The sequence below is a fragment of the Manihot esculenta genome, chromosome 6 (genome assembly GCF_001659605.2).
Source record: "Manihot esculenta cultivar AM560-2 chromosome 6, M.esculenta_v8, whole genome shotgun sequence".
Lineage (NCBI taxonomy): Eukaryota > Viridiplantae > Streptophyta > Magnoliopsida > Malpighiales > Euphorbiaceae > Manihot > Manihot esculenta.
This window is the reverse complement of record NC_035166.2, coordinates 513,390-521,578: the sequence shown is the minus strand read 5'-3', so window position 1 is coordinate 521,578 and position 8,189 is coordinate 513,390.

The following is an 8,189-nucleotide window of genomic DNA, read 5'->3' as shown; positions in this document are numbered from 1 at the left end:
GTCAAACAACAGATCCAAGCCTTAACTATAGAAGAAGATTTGAAAGAAGCTTTGGCAAAACTTTTGCTAAATGAAACAGACTCAGAGCAAGAAACAATGGAGATCAATGCAGTGGACTATACTACCGAAGAAGAAGAAAGTAGCACAGAAGAAGAAGAAAGTCAGAAAGAAGATTGTGAAGGGAATTGCGATTATTATAAATCGCTGTGTGCCATGAATGGTCTGTTAGTACTGACAAAAGAGGATAATTTCATCCTTGACCTGATAGATAATATTGAGGATCCAGAAAAGAAAAGAGAAAGGTTAGAGACTTATATTAGCCTCTATAAAGAAACCAACAATACAGCACAAGACCTCCCAGACCAAAAGATAGAAAGAAAAAAGCCTTCCTATGACCTGAAAGACATATTGGAAAGAGTAAAAAATTCGAAGAAGCAAAAGGAACCAACAGTAGCAGAGTTACGCTCAGAACTTAACTCAGTAAAAACTGAGATTAAAGAAATGAAAGAAAGGATAAATATCCTAGAGCTGTTAAATGAACAGCAGCAGAAATTAGCTATAGAAGAACCAGAAGAAGACCAAGAAGGTAAAGACCTTAACAACCTCCATTACATTAACATGTCGGACAGGGTAATCACTCATAAATGGCATACAAGGGTTACCATAGTAGTGCATAAGCATTATGTGTTTGAGACAAATGCGCTGATCGACTCGGGAGCTGATCTCAATTGCATCAATGAAGGACTGGTACCTTCAAAATATTTCTCAAAGACACTTGAGGAATTGCATACAGCAGATGGGAGCAAAATGTCGGTAAAATACAAACTAAACAATACTGTTATCTGCAATCAAGGTACCTGTTTCGAAATCCCTTTTCTTATGGTAAAAGGATTATCTCATCCTGTTATCCTAGGAAATCCTTTCTTACATATGCTATACCCTATTCAAATCAACAAAGAAGGCATTAGTACTGAAATAAACGGAAAGGTCATTACCTTTTACTTTAGCTCTCAGCCTAGACTAAGAGAAATCGATGTGTTAAAAAACACAGTAGAAAATAAAACTAAATTCATAAATTCTTTGAAACAAGAAGTGATCTATAAAAGTATAGATGATAGGTTAAAAGAACCTAAACTGCAACAAAGGATTAAAGTAATCCAGGAAGAATTAGTAAGCAGCATTTGTGCTGAAAGCCCAGATGCCTTCTGGACCAGGAAAAGACATGTGGTAACTTTGCCATATGATCCTGAGTTCTCTGAAAAGGCCATTCCAACAAAGGCTAGGCCCATAGCTATGGGACCAAGGCATCTAGAACTCTGTAAAAAAGAGATTGCTGAGTTAGAGGCTAAAGGGCTAATAAGAAAAAGTAGTAGCCCATGGAGTTGTCCGGCCTTTTATGTAGAAAATGCAGCCGAGCTGGAAAGAGGAGTACCCAGACTAGTCATAAACTATAAGCCCTTAAATAAGGCGCTTAGATGGGTTAGATATCCTCTACCTAATAAAAGAGACTTGCTAAATAGGCTGTATGAAGCCACAGTTTTCTCTAAATTTGATATGAAGTCTGGATACTGGCAAATCCAGATTGCAGAAGAGGATAAGTATAAAACAGCATTCACTGTGCCTTTTGGGCATTATGAATGGAATGTCATGCCCTTTGGACTGAAAAACGCCCCTTCTGAATTTCAGAAAATTATGAATGAGATTTTTAACGTTTATTCAGCGTTTTCAATTGTTTATATTGATGATGTCCTAATTTTTTCCAGGACAATAGATCAGCATTTCAAGCATTTAAAAATGTTTGAAAAAATCGTTAAACTAAACGGTTTAGTTGTTTCTGCAAAGAAGATAAAAATCTTCCAAACAGAAGTGAGGTTTTTAGGACATAATATCTCTCAGGGAACCATCATCCCAATAAACAGAGCGATAGAGTTTGCTAGCAAATTTCCGGATGAAATAAGAGAAAAAACCCAACTTCAGAGATTCTTAGGAAGCCTGAACTATGTCTCTGACTTCTATAAAAATTTAGCCCAGGATGCTAAACCATTGTTTCAAAGGCTTAGAAAGAATCCTCCAGAATGGACGAATGAATGCACTCTAGCTGTAAAGAAGATTAAGGATAGGGTAAAAACCCTACCTTGTTTAGCCATTCCACACCCATAATCTTTTAAGATTGTTGAAACTGATGCTTCTGATAAAGGCTATGGAGGAATCCTTAAACAAAGGATTAATGATAAAGAGACCTTAGTCAGATTTACAAGTGGAATCTGGGTCGGACCGAGAGTAAATTACTCTACGGTTAAGAAAGAAATTTTATCAATTGTTTTATGTGTACAAAAATTTGAATCTGATTTATTAAATCAGAAATTCCTAATAAGGATTGATTGTAAAAGTGCTAAGGAAATACTCCTTAAAGATGTTAAAAACATTGCATCTAAACAGATATTTGCTAGATGGCAAGCAATTCTATCTGTTTTTGATTTTGATATTGAGTTTATAAAAGGAGAATTTAATTCATTACCTGATTTTCTAACAAGAGAATTTCTTACAGGAAATGAGTTCAAATACTCCGGTGAAAAGACCGTTTGATGACATGACACCCACACCGGTTAAAGAATCGGATCGGGTTAGAGAAGATGCTTATAAAATAAGCATCAAACCAGTAAACGAGAAAGAGGTAAATTACCCATATATTCCTATCAGCTTTTATACTATGAATCCTATTGAAAAAAGGTATGAGAACCTTAATCCTTGGGAAATAGCTGATTATTATACAGAACATCATTCGGGAGCACCATTCCTCCCAAAAACTTTTGAGTATTATCAAGCTATACTCTCTGAAACTAGGTCAGTAGAGATCATCCCTACAGAAAGAACAGGTCATCAGTGGGCATACAGTAAATTCCTAATAAAAAATGTTATTACCAGCGAACAATGGGGTGATTCGCTGTTAAGACAGAAGGAATTACAATATGGTAGGCCAAAATGGTATAGTTATTTTGACTATATCCAAGCCTGGACAGGAGCTCTCTTATACGAGAATCGACAGAAGAAATTCAGCTGGTTCATCCAATTTCAGCTTGAAAAGGAAATTAAAGAATTTCCTCCCTGGTTTCATGATTGGTTTTTTAACTGGGGAATTTTTCCAATTATGTTACCTGATAAGGTACGATCTGCTTATAAGCAGTTTACTGAGATTAATGAATCTCTTGAAAATCCTAGATTGGATTTTACAATTCAATACAAAGTTCCATGGATAGCCAAATGGGATTATATCCTGACCACTAAACGATCTAAAAAATTTGAAGAATTTACTATTGCCAATGTGAAGTGGTTAACTCGAAGAGTCATGATTAAATGGTGGGATAAATTTGATTTCTTTGGACCATCATCTGTCTACTACTGCAGAGGGCTTATTCAACTGGTTAAACAACCAGAAAAATCAAAAGCATCTGACAAGTCTAAACTGTCGAAATTACTGAAGGAGTTCTTTCACTCCCTGCCAAAAGAAGAATTGAGGAAACGATTGTCATCTGCACTAGAGGAATTAAGTGACCATGAAGCTTCTAGTGAAAGGCCAAAAGACAAGGGAGAGTGTTCTAGATCCAGATCAAAGTTCAAACGCTCTAAAAGCAGCGATTCATCGGATGAAGACATGTTGTCAGACTCTCTGTTTCAAGACAGCCAGAATCCAGAAGACCCAGATGAGGCCACCTGGCCCTAATCATGTTTGTACTCTTATGTATAATTATGTGTGTCTTTTTATATTTTGTCCATATGTAATAAGTGTGTTTTATCTGATCATGATTCCAGCTGTAATGGATAAGAACGTAGTGGACGATGGGGCCCACAGCGCACCCGCACTACATCTTAGCCAAAAGGAATCTTTTGCTTTATGCTTTTAGTAGTACGCCACGCGTCTTACTAACGCTGGCTAGTTTGGATTTCATGATAAGAAAGAATCTTTCAACTTGCTCAACAAGTTGATATAAATAGAGGTATGACAACAAAGGAGAGGCATCGAAAAATTATTCAGAATTCTCTCTGAACTCCTTGCTTTCTTTGTAATATTATTTTGTGAATGAAAAATACTTTTTCTACATTTGAATCTCGTTCTCTTGGAAAGAAGTTGTCTCAGTTATCCTTAAAATCCGAAACTGCCAAAATCTGTAGAAAAAGAAAACTTCCGGTCAACAATCTAATCGGAGTACAAGACACACTCGGAGAGCCTACCGGCAAATTCGATTACTTGGTCTGGTATACTAAACCAGAATCAGCCGAAACTCCTTTCTCATCCATCAAACCAACCGGTTGGGGAGTTGAATTCTCAGGAATTGATCAAGTAAGTAATTTATGTCTTACCATATTGCTAAAGCTATAGAACATTTACTCTTTTTAGATTTAACTAATAGAAACGAAGTTTTGCAATTTAAGAACGCCATTATAGCTGAAGGTAGTGAATTGTTCACCTATCATTCTGTTAATCATAATGAACACTGTGACTGCCGAGAATATCAACGAACTTTGGCTTTGTTTAATGTTTTGTTAAATTATTTAAATCAATTAATTAGAAATAATAATTTTTAATAGACTACCTATTAAACACCTCTTGCTAGAGAAGGCAAGATTGCGCTTGCTTCCCCTATTGGTATCAAAGCCTAGGTTGAACCCAGTCCATTATTCTTAGTGAAACCCAAGTCGCGTGTCTCGTTGCCAGAAAACCAGAAAAGTGTTAGGCATTGTGGAGAGTAAGTCGTTGACAGTGATCTAAGAAAATGGAACGGATATTTAACTCAATCTCTGGTTCTAGGAGATCTAGCTCATCTAGCTCATCTAGATCTATAATCTCAAAAAATAAAAATAAAAATAAAGAAATATTATTAGCAGCCGACATAGATACTAGCTTACAGAATTGGAAATTACCTCCTGTCTCCTCAGATCTGATCTACAGAACTCCTTTCAAACTTAGATCTGATTATATAGTTAAAACTGTAGAGCAGGCTACTCCAGTTCATGGAGATTTAAAATCAATGAGTTTATTGTCAGAAGAACTCATTCAAAAGCATCAAGAGAAATACCTATTCCTTCATATAGGAATGATACAAGTCGCGGTAAAACCCGCAACCAGATTGGGGCTTAATACAGCCGCCATGCTCTGTGTCAGAGATAAAAGACACAATAAGTTCAGTGACTCCTTATTAGGAGTAGTGGAATCCTCTCTTTGTGATGGACCAATCTTTTTCCAATGTTACCCAAATCTTACTTTGTCATTATCTGATCCACATATAATGAAAACCCTTATTCTGGATATAAAGACAATGGGGTACGACATGGTACCAGGATCTGAAAATTTAATCCTGATTTATAGGATTCATTATAAGGCAATGAATACGGTAGTCCCTAATTTAAGGGATAGTGCCACAAAGTTAGTCTCTCCAAAAGGAACAACTACTTTGTTTTTGACTAATATGTCAAAAGGGAATTTAATAGTTCCAAAACCTATCAAATGGGATCAGGTTAATTTACCTGATAGTTGGCTTCTAGAAGAGGCAGTACCTCCAAAAAAGGAGGAATCAACCACTGTTCAATCTATTATGCAGTCAAATGAAGGAGCAGTTGCTATCACCTTCAGCAGAAGCAGAAGCGTTTCTGACAGAAGATCAATGACAGAGTCTTTCTTGTCAGAACCATTACCTCCCAGGACATCGGTTTCTGTACCAGCCCTGAGAAGTAATTCAGTAGTTGGGCTCCAAAGATCCGAAGAACAAGTGGCCAATCCTGTGTACACAAGGCCACAAAGCCCAACAAGGCCTCAAAGCCCAACCCCTTCAGATATGGGCTATGATGCAGAAAGCTTGATTTCAAAATCCTTCAAAATCATGCTGCTAGAAACAGAAGAAGAACCATTTAATAAATGGTTTCAAATGGAACTTCCTCTCAAAGAACAGAAAATGTGGAACAGGAAGTATGAACAATACAAAACCCAGAAACAGGGAAGTAAAGACTTTCCTGGGTTCCTCAAGCATTGTTTTTCCATACTGAAAAAGCCTTACCCAAACCTAGAAGATCCTTCCTTTTTAACCACCCTTGAATCGCATTATAAAACCTTCATGACCTCTCAAAAGAAAATCCTCAAAGAAATGCATCCACCGTTGATCGACATAGTGTATCAACCCACAGAAAATACCAGAATAGAATGCATTCCTTTTTCCCATGATCCTTCAGAAAACCCAGCAGCTAAACAACAAAACTACACCAATCTCAGCCTTCACACCATTGGACAGCAGCTGAATCGAGTTGAAAATCAAGTATCAAAAATAGCAGCTCAGCCAAGAACAATAGATATTCTTCCACAAAGGGACATAGTAGAATCTTCTATGGGCCCTAGAATAGAAGAAAAGGTGCTATTCAAGCCTATGGATAGCAAGAACCTTGGCCTCAAATTGAACAAAAATGAAGAAATGTTAGAAGAACTAACAAAGAGGCTAGCCAAGCTTGGAATAAAAGAGGATCCTAAAAAGAAGGCAATTGCTCCATTAACAATGGAGTCAGAAGAAGAAGCATTGAGTACTGATCAAGAGTTAATCCAACTCGAAACAATGGTGAACGAATCCAAACCAGCAGAAATCAATAGGATAAAGTATCCTAAAACACGGGCAACTACGGAAGCAAAACCTTATTATCCAAGACCGTCGCCAATTAATTTACAATTTGAAGATGCCAGTTACAACTATATGCAGTATGACGGCTCCTCTATAGTCGAATGGAACATTGACGGACTATCTGATTATCAAATCAAGAATGTCCTCCAATATATGACTATGTATGCCACAGCGAGTAGAGCAAAGGGTAATGATGACCCTCACACTGCACGAGCCTTAATAGCAGGGTTCAGTGGCCAACTAAAAGGTTGGTGGGACTTTTCAGTCTCAACCGAAGGCAAAACTCAAATATTCAACATGGTGAAACAAGAAGGAGCTCACCAAATCCCAGATGTGGTTAATACCCTATTATACACTATAGGGTTGCACTTCATCGGTTCAGTTAGCATGTTTACTGACAGAGCACAAGAGCAGTTAATTAATCTGCGCTGCCCAGATCTTTCTCATTTCAAATGGTATAGAGATACCTTCTTCTCTCTGGTGTTTACCAGAGAAGACAGTCAAAATCATGTCTGGAAAGAGAAATTCTTGGCAGGACTTCCTGCACTCTTTGCTGAACGAGTACGAGAGCAAATACGCAGTAAGCATAATGGTAATATACCATATCATGACTACACGTATGGAGAACTCGCCTCTGAAGTGGTTACTACAGGCATCCATCTTTGCAATGAATTAAAAATTCATAAGCAAATGCAGAAGGAAAGGTTCTATGGTAAACAAATCCTTGGTAACTTCTGTGAACAGTATGGCTTACCACCTATTAAATTTCCGTCCACGAAATTTAAGGGGGGTAGGAGAGGAGAAGATGACATTCGGCAACATCGCCGCAAGCGTTTCTTCGCAAATAAACGCCCATACAAGGACAAGCATAAAAGGTATTCAAAACCTGAAAGCAGTCGGAAGTCAAAAGAAAGAAAGAAGCCTAATCCAGGCAAAGCAGAGAAAACTATAGTCTGCTATAAATGTGGAAAAGTGGGACATTACGCTAATAAGTGTCGAGTCAAACAACAGATCCAAGCCTTAACTATAGAAGAAGATTTGAAAGAAGCTTTGGCAAAACTTTTGCTAAATGAAACAGACTCAGAGCAAGAAACAATGGAGATCAATGCAGTGGACTATACTACCGAAGAAGAAGAAAGTAGCACAGAAGAAGAAGAAAGTCAGAAAGAAGATTGTGAAGGGAATTGCGATTATTATAAATCGCTGTGTGCCATGAATGGTCTGTTAGTACTGACAAAAGAGGATAATTTCATCCTTGACCTGATAGATAATATTGAGGATCCAGAAAAGAAAAGAGAAAGGTTAGAGACTTATATTAGCCTCTATAAAGAAACCAACAATACAGCACAAGACCTCCCAGACCAAAAGATAGAAAGAAAAAAGCCTTCCTATGACCTGAAAGACATATTGGAAAGAGTAAAAAATTCGAAGAAGCAAAAGGAACCAACAGTAGCAGAGTTACGCTCAGAACTTAACTCAGTAAAAACTGAGATTAAACGCCCTAATCTCCATTTTACTAACTTAAGCATC